Raw genomic sequence first — 15,112 nt, 5'->3', positions numbered from 1 at the left:
CAAAATAGATGACTCGATACGCGTTAGCAAATACAAGACGATTTTCGAGAAAGGTTATACACCGAATTGGACCACCGAGGTGTTTAAGATCGTTAAAGAGCAGCGTATTAATCCCGTAATCTATCTACTCGAGAACTATCGCGGAAAATCCATTGCTGAAGCGTTCTACGAGTACAAGTTGCGTCGCGCGAATTATCCGGACGTGTATCTCATGGAGAAAGTACTGCGCAGGAGGGACGAGGTTTACGTGAAATGGCTGGGATGGATCACACAATTCTTGGATACACAAGGACAATGTCATTTAATTAATACAAACTGCATTTTATTTTAATATATAAAAAAATGAAATATGATACATGTAAAAAATCTGAAATATGTAAAAATATATGTAAGATATATACAACATATAAAATATAAAATATAAAAGAAAAATAAAGATAAAAGTATATTTTTTTTTTATTTTCCTGCTTTGATAGTCAATAGTATAATACAATGTGTTACATACATATACACACATACTCACACACACATACACGCACGCATGCATTATATTACATTATGTCACATTATATTACATTACATTATAAGGATATTCGATAATGTCCCCATGGTAACGAGTCGGTCGAGTCAGGTACGATATATCGCTTGTCATCGTATGGACTTAGAGCAATTTTTGTCTCGCGGATGATATATACTTCATGCAATTTTGACTTTATACATGATTGCTGTCGAGTCATTTCAATCTCTTCGTGAAGGCATTGCGTGTAATCGTCAAAAGTTATAGTACGAGCAACGACGTTACTCTTGACGCCTTTAACCTTTTTCGTATCTTTTTTATCTACTCGTAACGCGTATATTTTTGCTCTAAGTTCAACGAATTCGGTCATGATGGCATCGTTATTTTCGTCTTTCATCAAGCCCGGGACTTTCTTGTTTTTGAGCGGTATACCGTACACGTTGTTAATCGGATAATCGCTCGTGTCAAATTTATCGATATCGCGTTTTATGTTTTCATATATATTGTCGCATTTAATATAATAAATTAAACTATCTGTATCGGTGTACACTATTTTACAATTGTCGCGATATAATGGTAACATGTATTCATGGTGAAATTCGTATAAACACACTTTCGATATATCAAGTATGCACATACCGACGTAGATCGGTTTATTGAATTTCACCTCAAGTTTGCGCAGTTCAACGGCGACTAAATTTTCTGAAAAGACACTTCTGCTGTGAAAATTTGGTTTCGCAATCATTGCCTCCGCGCCGTATTGTCCGTCCCACTTTGTTTATAATTTTACATCAACATGATTGCGCATGTTTTCCATAGTTTTACCAAATACTGCGTTATTCATAAATTTATACAAATTTTTTTCGAAATTGTCACGCGCGTTCTAAATCGGGTATTGAGTTCAATGTAATCGCGGAGGCATGCGGATTGAGCGAATTACAATACGCGATGTATTTTTGTGACGCGAAGACCATGACGCGTGCACTACTGCACGTTGCGATAGTGTAGAACATAACGTTTTTTATCGCATAGAGTCGCGAGGAGTTTGCCGTTTGCCGTTTGCCAGGTGGCTTATCGCGCGTTGGACAGAACGGTAGATCAGCATGTGCATCATGTTTACTTTGCGGATACTCTAGATCGACCTCAAGAATATAACCTGTTGGCGAATCCGAAGCGATCGCGCTAATGTTAAAATCAGAAATGTCATCGACCCATCGAAATTTGCCATAAGGTAACGGATGACACATCGCCCAACCATATAAGTTGTTTACATCGAAATACATCATGTACGACGATAGTTTCGATGGATCGTAAGACGGCATGTACTTATTATTGGCTTGCGCCTATCTGCCGGAGCACTGACTTAGGCCACCGCGAATACCGCGTTCGATAAACATTACTTTCTCGACTACTTGTCAGTTAGTAATTCGAATGTAATACTTGTATGTTTCAACATGGCATCCCATGTGAAATCTGGCAAAGTGTAATAAGAAGCGGGATCGAATCCATAACTCTCGATACAACTGTTACGAAAATTTTTAAAAATATCGGCCAATAATAAGACATCCGTTTTTAAATATAGATCGCTGTATTCGCCCAGCGTTTGAATGGAGAACCGCCTCCAAACGTTCTCGGCGTGCGCGTAATCGCTTTCGGATACAGTGTCACCGGTTAAAGAACTGTAAAATAATTCGCGCGGTGGTAAAAGCGTATCCTACAGCTTGTCCACGCAGTCAATGTATTCGTATGAAAAGACGCCTTTCCGTGACAATAAATTGAATTCTTCAATCGATAAATTTTGAAATTTTGATTTTAATATGTTGAGTTTATCATTATTTAGAAACGATACTAATTTGTCGATTAGTTGAAAGAAATTTGCACGAATCGTTGAACCGTAATTTTATCTCGTTTTGTGATTCTGTTTCGGTGATATCTTTAATATGTTTTGTAAATGAAATATATTTTTCTTTTGTTATCGGTAATACGTCGATTTTTCCTTCGAACGCGGTAGCTATTTCTTTTATAATAAAATGTGCGTCATAACCGGATAAATTATGAAAAACTACGGGAATACAAAAAGAGGTTTTATAATTTAAATTACAATTTGAATGCATGGGACCTCTGTAACGACCGGTCAGATGACAATAATCGTACTCGCATGTCGTCCGGCGCGAACGATTTTTCACATATGTGGCATTGCGTTGAGCTGTGAAATGTCTCCCACTTTGTGCGAGAGAGTTACATGGGGATATTTGTAGATATTATATTTTTTATGCGGTGCGTTAATTTTTCGAGTTCGTTGGCGAACCACACGATATAATTGGCGCCGCAATAAGAGCGATACGCGGATAACATTTCATCATACGCACATTGCATGTAATATCCAACGCTAAATACTTCACGATGTTGAAATGTGTACGTAGACGTCATCGGATCACTGTTGATTTTTTTCAGCACGCACTCCAAGTCAGCGTAAACGATGAATGGAAGCCGCTCCTTTCTATTGTAATTGCCGAAGCTGAGCCATTTATCCTTCTCGCTCGGTAAGCGGATGGCGCACTCGTTTATTTGTCGGCAGTTTATCTTGTGCGATTGCAACTTGTTGTCGGATTCAAAATAGTGTAAACATCTGTAAAAAAAGAAAATAGAAATAATTAATTAATTTTTCTTTTGTATATAATTTATATATATATTGCATTTTTTATTATTAATTATACGTACTAATTGCAGATATATTTCCTGTGATCTTTCTTGCTTAATTGTTGAGCTGACGAGGCGAGATAGATTTTTAATCCATGCGAAATGTCCTACATTGTCGTCTCGTAGATCCTGCATGTATAGCAAATTTACATGTCTATCCTTCTTTCCATTAGCAAGCCGTATCGGGAGAATTATGGAATTTTCATCTTCCTTTTTCTCGGTGCAGACACATTGATGATGATGTTATTTAAATGTTCAAACTTTTTAATTTGACTCACAGTTACTGGAAATTTAACGTCCTGGAGATTTAGCACTGTTGTATAATGTGGATATGATGATTCCCGGCTTACATTTCTTGCAGCTGGATATAGAGCAGCGACCACCGCCCACGCAAAACACGCATTGTCATTAGACTGCACGTTTATCACCGCTCTTTTCATTATTATTTCTCGCGGTAATTTAATATAACATCCCGCGCGCATTGGATTATATTTAGTTACATTAATTGTCAAATCTAGTATTCGCGACAAAGCCCACCCGCTGTCGCGTACTTGAAATTCTTCTAGCGAGGCAATGGTGGGCTCGATGACGCACTACTCATGTAGATCGGCCGTGCGAAAGAATTCGCAGTTTCTCGTATTAATGCTCTTATTTGCGCGCTTATCACCCGATACAAACTCAGCATTAAACACTGTATTCACTTTTATATTAAAATGTTTTTTCAACACGTTTTGCACGTGTTAGAGCACAATATCTTTGGTGTCCTCGAGAAATTGACGCGGTTCGATATGATTATGATTTATAACCGCATCAGTCGATATGCGGTTTTCGAACGCGATATCGATTTCCCGCCAAACGAGTCTTTTCGCGTTATTGTCACTGTAATCATCACCACTAGGAATAAATTGTCTTTCTAATCGAGTCTTTACACCCTCGAGTCGCGCGATTCTGGCCACCAAAGAGAACTCCGATCGAGAGTCGCGGACACTTGGCACGACTGTGTTCCTCGAGTTGTTTAATAAAATTTTCGAATTGTTGCGCCCATGCAAAATATTCACCCAAAGTGATGATTTGGTGGGATTGTTCCAACAGATCGCGTTCAATGTTCTGCTGCCCGATGTTTTTTTTTTTTCTTCTTTTATTTTACAGTGTGCAAATCGGGCACATATTACACGGAAAGATCTGATATAATGGATTACTGCAATTGGAGCAGAATCGACCATCCACTGCATCATGTAACTCAATCACATGTTTTCGAATAGTATACATGTATCGGTGTCTGATACAGCAATCATGCATGAAGTGCATAAAGATAAAGCACCACCTGTGTGTATAACAAAAGTAGATGGTGCAACACTTTGTACGTCCGTTTAGCGCAATAATTTCCAAATGAGACGCTATCCTATCCACTGTTTCCGTAAGATATTCACTTTGATCACTAATGTAATTACTGTCATCCGACAATGCGTGATCTTCATCAGACTCGTCTAATATAGCTTCAAAATTATTATTGTCTATCTGTTCCATTTTTTCCAAATTATTGTGGCAAAATCTTCTTCTATATTGAACACTGAACATTACTGAATACTTTATATGACACACACACAAAATTTTAAAAAAGATTTTAAAATATCCTCTATATCTTCCAATCAATGTACACACTTTCAAATCTTTTAAAGTATCCATTATATTTTTCTAATCAATGTATACACTTTCAAATCGTATACTACTATGATTTGACACTCTTCATTCTTCATTATTTATCGTTTTTTTGAAGGGTGTGTCTAGAAAACAAAAATTGTGTAGGAGGTTCTAGTTTTACGAATTAGACTTGTACAGAAGTAGGGATCTTCCAACTTTGACGAATTAAAAATTATGCTAGCGTCTTCATTAGGCGGGTTGTTTCTCCTACTTTTCTTATTTTACTCGTAGTGATCGTCGATTGGTGAGTTCAATATCGGTTCGAGGGTTTCTTTGCACGTGAATGTTAGAGAAAATTCTATCATTATTTTTATTGCTAGATGCTATTGTGTTTATTTGCAGGGTATTTTGTTAGAAGTTTTATCTTGTCGGTATTTTGTCGGCATCTTTTAGTTTTTTTCCACCGAAAAATTTCGGTAAGGGATATCTACTTATTTTTGTCATCTCGAGAAGACTGGCGTTGTTTCATCACCGATCTTTCTGAACGGCTTTTCATAGAAAAGAAATGAAAAGGACCGCGATTGTTCTATTTTATTTTATATTATTTATAAATTATAGCGGCCGGACATCGGCGCTTGCCTTTGTATATGCGCCAGTTTAAACATGTCCCGCTCCCACGATACCACTCAAAAAATTCTGTTCACATCGAACATGCAATAGATGCTATTTGTTTATAATAAATATAGCAGCCAAACATCGGCGCTCGTCTTTGTATATACGCACCGGTCATAAATATGTCCGCTCCCCAATCTCTACCCGCGCGACGTCAGAACCCTCGCGCCTTCAAGTTCCCCGCGCGACTTCCCCTCGTCCCGCACATCCCACGGAGGACCTGAGTTAGAACCAGCCTAGTATTCCTACTGCTAGCAATGAACGTTCTTCACACAATGTGTTCCTCGTAATTCGTAAATTCTTCGTATTTCTCAGTTATCCAAACAGCATCTAAATCTTCTAATTGTGCGCTTTCTTAAATAATAAAACGTAAAATTTTTTTCCTAATTTCTCTATATATAGTAGTTAATGTAGCAAATAGTAAATAATACTTCTTCTTTAGGGTACTTGGGCACTTTAGGGTTCAGCTCTTATGCGGTCGGTAGTAAATAATACTTACATTTCTTACCGTTGATATTTTTAATCAGAGAAAAGCCTGAGAGCGGCAATGCCGGCGATTTTCGTGGGACGCTTTCTCTAGGCTGTAGAGCAGTACATTTTTACATTTTGGAATTGGAAACACGTAGCCACATTCATTTTTCGTAAGCATTGATTGCTTGAGAAAGAGAGATGATTGCGTCGTCTTTGTCTCTCTTTCATCGCATATGTGTATAGTGTCCGTGAAAGCACAAACACCGATACATAGGATTTAGCAATCGATGCATAAATAAATATATTATATATATTATATATGATAAATATATTATATATTAAATAAATATATTATATATTTATTTATGCATCGATTGCTAAATCTCAATATTGATTAATTTATTTTTTATTTATTCAAGTATTTGTTCGTTACATTTATTCATCGATTTTTTTATTCGATTTATTTATTTATCCATTAACCGATTTTATTATTTATTCATTTTGACTCGTTTATTTATTCATTTCTTGACTCATGCATTTCATCATTTATTTATTTATTTAATTATTCTCCGATTTTTTCCATGATTTATTCATTAAAAAAAAAAAAACATACGTAATTGATTTGTGGAGGTATGTATATCTAGATGCTGATATCAGATACAATGCTTGTATGCATCAGTAAATGGCGAGCACTTGAGAACAGTTATTCACGAGAAAGAGGCAACTATGATTTTCTTTCTCACTTCCTTCGGACATATTTTTCTAAGAGAAAAGTATAAACATTCCCCTTTCAGTATTATATGTTCTAAGTTAAATACTGCTTTTATATACCTACGGAATATAAAATAATTATTTAATCCATTTGCTTTTATTTTAATTACTTATTAATTTCATTATCGCTCGTCGTTCTAGTTTCATATTATTTAACTTAGAAATTAAATATATTTTAGTTTTTTTAACAGTAATTAATCAATTGCACAAGAAATTGAGAATTCTTTGGACCGACCAATAAGAAAACGTTATTTAAAACTAGCTAGTTGCACAGCAGTAACGTTCTAGAATTAACCTGCTGGTTACTTTAAGAATAGATTTGCGATCTAACTTTAAGGCATTCGATAATACCAATACTAATATCTAACTTTTAAGATTTTAATAAATAATCATATAGACAAATATATAATAATTATCCATGCTTAAATTTAAGGAAAAAATGCACCGCACTTTATGGAATCATAAAATGCATATAATAATAATTTGTTGAAAATACTTTATATCTTTTATATTATATCTTTTTTCAAATAACTACATATAAAACTTTCAATACTATATTCAATACTATTTAACTTTATAAAGAATTAAATTTATAATGAATGATTAAAACAAGTTATTATAAAATGCTTCCATAAAGGGATCATCTTTATAAATTAATATATGCTTTTGTAGCGCATCAAGCGATCATAAATATTGTACAATAGATTTAAGAATGTTCTGAATATACAATAGTAGCAAAAAACTGTTAAAATTAAAAAGAAAACATGTTTCTTACGTTTATGCTGTTTGAAAAATCAAAAAAATAAATCCGGGTTATGAAAAAAATTAAAGTATCACAAAATAATATAGATTTTGACATCTTCATAAAAAAAAATAGTTCTAATTAATATTTTTCCTAATTTATGGCAAAAACTTTTGATCTTGAATACTTTCTGAAATCAACTGCAAAAAAACAATGAAAAACGAGTAATTTGTAGAATGAGAGAAAGAGACAGATAATATTTTTCTACAATTTTTAATAAATAACTTTTAAACGAATAAGTGGATCTAAATCAAGTTTTGCACAAATATTTATTAAAATTTCCTTAATATATGTAAAAATTTTTATTTCATTGATAATATTTTTTCTTTGTCAAATTTGTCAATAAGTATTATAATAGGCGATTTTCCATAAGAATCAATAGTAACTTTAAATTTAAATAATTTCCAAATCGTTAAGAGAATTGTGTTCAGTTTTTGCACAAATATTCAGAAAAAATAATAGAACAATCTATGAAATTTTAATGCTTTTGTTAGTATTTCGATATATGGCACATCGTTAAAAAACTTATATTATATTTTATGGAATCATAAATTATATACATTGCAGTTATCTAAAATAATTTTTTTCTAAATTATAAAATATTTGAACTTTATAATTAATTGCCAAAACAAAAATAAATAAAACAAATAATTCCATAAATTAATAATCATAAATATTAACTATATTGTTAAGGATTTTATATTATAAAATATTATTTAAGATGAAAAGAATGCGCATAGGAAGTCTCATATCGGTGACACCTGATATTGCGAACGATAAGTCGAATAGATCCGCGACGGCTTTTGGAGCTGCGGCTTTGGAGCTGCGTGGACGCCGAAACCTATAGATAATAGATATCGATCGACAATTCTCAGAAGGATTGTTGTTAAACAATTCTTCTTGGAAGTTCTCCACTTATTCTGAGAACATTCCAGAACGCAACACGTGATCTGCACACGCCCCGAAAGCCTTTCGTTTCGATAATATATAAATCGCCGATTTTGAACCTCCGGCGGCATTCGCTAGGATTGTCCCATTTGCGCACATTACAGATCGGATACGATAATATTTCCCGATCGGACACAGACCCGATCGGGCATAGATCCAATCGGATACAGACTCAATCAGACACATACCCAATCGGATACAAACCCGATCGGACACAAGGCCGATGGTTGAATTTAAACCTATGTATCTAGTTTTCTGATAGTGGAGCTCCCCCCCTGCAGATAGGAACGGAATGCACTGCCTCCACGCAAATACTTTAATGCGAAATGAAGTTTTAACATAGGTTTTACAACTTTCAACGCGAAGTGAGATTTCACATAGATTTACAATTTTCTATGCAAAGCGAGATTAAACGCAAACCTATATGTGTCTAATTTTTTGATAATGGATCCCCGCCGCCGGGGGGGAGCGGAACATACTGTCTCTACGCATATACTTTTCAATGCGAAATGATGTTCCATATGGATGTACAACTTTTCATGCGAAGCGAAGTTTCACATGGGTTTACAACTTTTCACGCGAGATTCAACTCAAATCTATATATTGATAAGTGCTCTTTTATATGAACTTTTTTGTTATTTCCCGAAGTTAGATTCACGCGCAATTTATTTCTCATCGAAAACAACTGGGCCTATGTCCGATCGAGTCTATATCCGATTGGGACTGTGTCCGATCGGATTTGTGTCCGATCGAGTTTGTGTCTGATCGGGTCAATGAAAAATTATTATATTGTTACGTCCGCACGACGACTTTGAGAATAATCAAATCGTGCACGACACAATCAGCACTCACGCTCCGTGTCGTAAATAATAACACTGGTTTCAAAAGAACGAAAGGAATTTTTATTTTTATTACAGTTTATTACACTTTATTACAGTTAAGAACATAGAACACAACACGCAACTGATAACCTCGTTTGTAATGAAAAGCGGAATTAACAGTAGAAACGTCCGCACAGAATCAAATTCGTCGCGAGACCAAGATGGCGGCTCTAAACACAAAATGTCAGCTGTTGTTTTTCAAACATCTCCCTTAGCGACGCGTTAGCGAATTATCTCCTAGAAACGGTACAGCAGATTACCACAGACGACACGCAGGGACAAAATAAACAGGGACGGACGTAACAATATTATATGTATATATTGTATTATATATGTGTTGTATTTTATTTTATTATATGTTATATTAATGAATATTGTATTTATATTAATATATTGTGTAACATGTTGTATTATTGAATTGTATTATATACAGGGTATCTCTAAAATCTGACCCTATCCCTGGATCTCGGAAACGGCTTTAAATATGGAAAAATGTTTCAGACAAAAGTTATATTGAGGCGGACACATGATAAAAATTATGGACTTGACCTTGAGTGACCTATTAAAGGTCAGGTGAAGCTCATCGATGTTTTCTTAAATGGAATCCCCATTTTTATTGCATATTCTTATAGCCCTCGTCAGTTGACATAAATCCGTGCAACTTCCACGCGATATACCTTGGGTAATGCGAATGTCGGTGGTATGTCAATTTTGAAGCTTCCTATCTTGGGAATGACTTGCGCAAAAAACAAAAATAGGTAGTGTTTTGAAAACGTCTCGACTAGGGCTACAAGAATATATAATAAAAAATGGGGGGGTTCCATTTAAGAAAACATCGATGAGCTTCACCTGATCTTCAATAGATCATTTAAGATCAAGTTCATAATTTTTATCATGTGTCCCCCTCAATATCCTTTTGTCTGAAACATTTTTCCATATTTAAGCAACTTTTGTCTGAAACGTTTTTTCCATGTTTAAAGTCGTTTCCGAAATCCAGGAGTGGAGTCAAACTTTAAAGATACCCTGTATGTGTTGTATTGTTAAATATTATATTTATTAGTATAGTATATTAAATAAATCAATAAAATTAACAATATTTATTATAAATATTGAATATTACTAAATATAAATCATAAATATTAAATATTAAATAATAATGTCAAATATTATAATATATAATTATAAAATATAATTATTATTATATAATTATAACATAAATGTTATTCTTTATTTTTAATTCTACAACAAACATATTTAACTTAAATATATTTTATATGTATCTTTTAAAACTGTTAAATATATATATGTATATATATATATATATATATATATATATATATATATTTCAAAATATATAAATATAAATTTATATATTTAAAATATATTTAAAAAAATATATATATATATTTTTAAATATATAAATATAAATTTATATAATTATATATATATATATATATATATATATATATATGTAATATATTTATATATTTATATATCTTATTTTTGACAAAATTCTTTAACATATAGACAAATACTATTAAAGTGATCGTTTAACAGTCGCCAACATGAATATTATTGACGTGAACTTATGTAATATAACAGCCAATCAAATTGAGGCACAATTTACCTCGTCGCATCGTCCCACAGTGGCTTCGCCTTGCAATAATATGCTCGGTCTTTATATTTCTATGTCTATGCTCACGACGCCCGGAGCTCGGAAGTAAGTCGCCGTGAGCGTTTGATAGCAAATTTTGAAAGAGAAAGTGAATAGAATATTGAGAAAACTTAACTGTAATGTAACCTCTTAACTATTTTGGCCGCCGTTTACAAGTTCTTCTATTATAATATCTTTTAAACTTTGCGTTAATTAAATTGTATTTTGATACGATTCGACGAGGTTAAGGATAGACTATAATGAGTTAGAAAGATCAGAAATTCTGTAATCATAATATTGGTTTCGTAATATGCGTTTCGTTTCATGCATAGAGCGCATAGATAACTTAGAAAATCTATAATATCTATTACGTGAACTATAGATTTTCAGGCGATCTATGCGTGATACGGAACGCATCCTTTAGGACTAGTTAAAGAACATTAGTATACAATAAAACAAATAATACAAGTATGACTAGGGTTAATTTCATCAAGTTCGGTTAGATTAACCGACAATTAAAATTAGTAGGATGGTAATGCCTGAAATGGACAGGAGTGCTTAGTTTTTCTTCACCTTTATTTTCTGTTGGCCACTCTGCCCGGGAAAAAAAACCATACACATACATATATAAATATATATAATTTATATATAACATTATTAAAATTATATTAAAATTATGTGCAATTATACATTATGTATAGTTGCATATAATTTTATACAATTGTATTCGAATTATAATTCATTCGCTTATCGTTATGCGGCGCGCTCTTCATTATTTATACCCGCATTCAAATTCTTGTTATAAGTGTATATGAAGCCTGCAATACGGCTAATACTGCTAATAACATATATTATTATTTCTATCAGTTCAATTTCTTATACGATTTCTTATACGAATAATTTCATTTATTCGGACAATTTCTGTCCGAATAAATGAAATTATTTAATTATTATGTACAATATAAAATAGAAGTTCCACATAAATAAAATCTTTAATTATATAAAATAAATTATTTAAATTTTTCTATATTGATTACATTAATATTATATATTTATACGTTGTAAATATTGTATATTTATTTATTTCGTATAATATTATACTGGGTATATATTATACGAGATTATGTATAATATACCATCATTCCCAGGTAGCAAAAATAGTTTTTTTGACATCATTTTAATCAAATTTGATGTCAAAATAGCTATTTTTGCTACATGGATACAAAATTACATATAATCATATATAGTTGTATATAGTCATATTTCATATACATTTATATATGTTGCCTTATAGATATTTATATATGGATTTTTTCCCGAATAGATTAAACGGTTTGAGCTGAGCGTTGATGAGTCAGTGAAGTCAGTCAGAACTTCTTTTTTATATATATATATAGAATAAACTGTTCGGGATAATATTCATTACGGCGATTCACATCGTGACATCTACATGCTAGTTTAGTAATATCATTTTCAGAGACTAACAAGGTGCCTCAGCTCGATGGGTCTCGCACCTCTTTTCTTTGTCTTTTGTTCTCGTTAATTTCTTTGTATGTTAAACTTATCCCGTCGAGACGCGCTTACATTATACCGTTTTGCAATCTATACATAAATCTTATCGCCATATTGTTGTGTTTATTCCTTTAATTTACCTTCATTTTCTCCACTGCGATCGTCATTAAGATAAATTAATATTTTAGTTATCAACATTTTATAAATCCTAAATATCAATATAACACATGAAAAATTCCCATACTTTAACATAACACAATGTTACAGTTTCGATCACCAGACCGCAAACTTTCAAGAAACATTCTTTATTATTGAGTTCTACATATAGTTCCAGATATCTATCTTCTCATTAATCCAGGTTGTTTAATTGTCAATTATAATATTTAACTAAAAAATTTAAATTAAACATTTAATTTAATTTAAAATTTTTTTTTTCATTTTAGATATCCTACAGATTCAAAGCATCAGGATAGCAGGACAGAATTTTGTGATCATCATAAGACTATCGAGTAAAACAATGAGTCATTATATGTTTATTTATTTATTTATGAAGAAGCATCTAACTTTATTTATTTTAAAGCAATAAAGAAACAAATATTATATATGATAAAAACTAATTTGTAATAAATGTAGATTTTTGAAAATTAGATTTCTGTTTTGTTTTAGAAGAAGCAGCATACAGAAGTACAAAGAGTATAAAGAGAATTACACAGAAAAAGATGCACATAAATACAATACTAATCGTTCGCGTTCTAAAGAACGGGACTCGCACAAGTCACATTCCAGGTATGAAATTATCGATATTATTTGTTATTATTAACAATTTTATTATAAACACTTTTATTATTGCAAAAGTGTCATTAACATTTTTTAAAATATTTAACATTAAATATATTATTAGGAATATATTAATTGAACTAATTGATTATATTTGCAAGAAGCGGGCAGAAAAGATACTGTTCTTTTATTAAAAATAGTTATTATTTTTTTTATTGTAATTGTATTGTTTTTATTGCTATTGTTACAGACCATTAAAAGAAAAATTTTATACGATAGATATTGTGACAGATCGAGTGAACATTCTCGTGAAAAAAAATAGAGATACAGATAGAGATAGTTTCGGGAGAAGGAAGAAATGTAGTACTGCATTATATCAAACGATCAATTCTTGTGCCTATATATTATGTACGTGAGTTATATAAATCCATGTAAATCTAATTTTTGTACTAACGAATCTCTATACAAATCGTAATCGATTTATTTCTCAATTTCTAGAATGTTCTTCCGAGATCAATTATAAGCTCTATGGTCCCTATCTATTCATTTAGAGAGCAGATTCTTCCTACGGGAAGAGGCTTACATTTTGTCCCAATAGCATCATTCCCTCCACGATTTGTTCCTCCGAATATATACAGATTGAGACTTCGACCCCCAAACCCAAATAAATACATATAATATTATATAAGATATTGTATATGTGTTTTTTTATATAATGTACTCTCAATATATATAAAAATAAAAACGATCCGTGAAATGTAAATTAATCCGAACATTTACCATTCCAATATAATTATAAAGTTGATAAATTGGTTAAAAACAGATTATAAAAATTTTCTTTTGTTATAAAGACAGTATGCATATAATGTGTATAATATATATATATATATATATATATATATATATATATATATATATATATATTACAATATGCCATATTTAGATATTATATGCTAAAGTCTTCGCTGATGTATTCACTAACTGAAAAGTGATACAAATGTTTACTTAATTTTCTAACACGTCAACAATACAAAATTATTATTGCTTCAACAAATACTGTTAGTTAATGAATGAACGTTGATTATTCCATTACAAACCACAAGACTTTATTAGCGGAGACTATAATATTGAACTCTTGCTTAAAAGATTTTCGTGCTTTATAAATGGATTTCCTACAGACATTAGATGCAAGTTAGATTTCTGGTTTGCAAATTAGTGTGGATCTATTATCTTTGCTGGTTTAAAATAAAAATAAACATGATGTAATATTAAAATAAAATGCCGCTGCTGATAATTAAAATGGAACATTATAATTCGATAATTAAGCAATAACGGAATATTTGACCGCCGATATTAAACCAATACTGGGCTGTTTTTCAGCATCGACATTTTCTGCATGGGCCGTGTAATTAATCTTCAATAGAATCAAAATGGCCAAATAATGTCATCAATCTTTTATGATCTCCGAGCTCACCAGTCTCACTTGTTGGTCATGAAAATTTAGGCCAGCAGTCTTTAATAATATCTCGTTAGATTTATATATATAAATATTTACATATATAAATTTACATATATAAATATAGTATAATTTTACACACACATACGATTTTTCTATTTACTGTTTACAAATCTAATGTATACGCTACTTTATTTTTTATATAAATGTTTTTTATTATATTTATTATATATATTAAACATAATGTTTAAATACTTTTGCGTATTTTATTTGCTTACGCGCGCATTTTTTATTTATTTTAACCTTTACA

The 15,112-nt window shown here is 31.8% G+C and overlaps 1 long non-coding RNA gene and 1 pseudogene across 2 annotated transcripts; one reads left to right on the top strand and one right to left on the bottom strand.

Annotated features, from left to right (window-relative positions):
• Positions 1-2,755: 2,755 nt before the first annotated feature.
• On the bottom strand, positions 2,756-3,699 carry LOC126854644 (uncharacterized; annotated as a pseudogene).
• A 7,428-nt stretch (positions 3,700-11,127) lies between these two features.
• Positions 11,128-14,109, top strand: LOC126854527 (uncharacterized). Of its 2 annotated transcripts, XR_007688115.1 has the most exons (6): positions 11,128-11,194; positions 12,837-12,927; positions 13,013-13,078; positions 13,236-13,355; positions 13,597-13,754; positions 13,845-14,109. It is a non-coding gene; the product is annotated as an uncharacterized LOC126854527 (long non-coding RNA). The 2 variants fall into 2 exon arrangements; XR_007688114.1 differs by lacking the exon at positions 11,128-11,194 and having other exon boundaries at positions 12,210-12,927.
• The last annotated feature ends 1,003 nt before the right edge of the window (positions 14,110-15,112 follow it).

Source organism: Cataglyphis hispanica, chromosome 14 (genome assembly GCF_021464435.1).
Source record: "Cataglyphis hispanica isolate Lineage 1 chromosome 14, ULB_Chis1_1.0, whole genome shotgun sequence".
Classification (NCBI taxonomy): domain Eukaryota; kingdom Metazoa; phylum Arthropoda; class Insecta; order Hymenoptera; family Formicidae; genus Cataglyphis; species Cataglyphis hispanica.
This window is presented reverse-complemented; position numbering and strand designations above follow the sequence as displayed.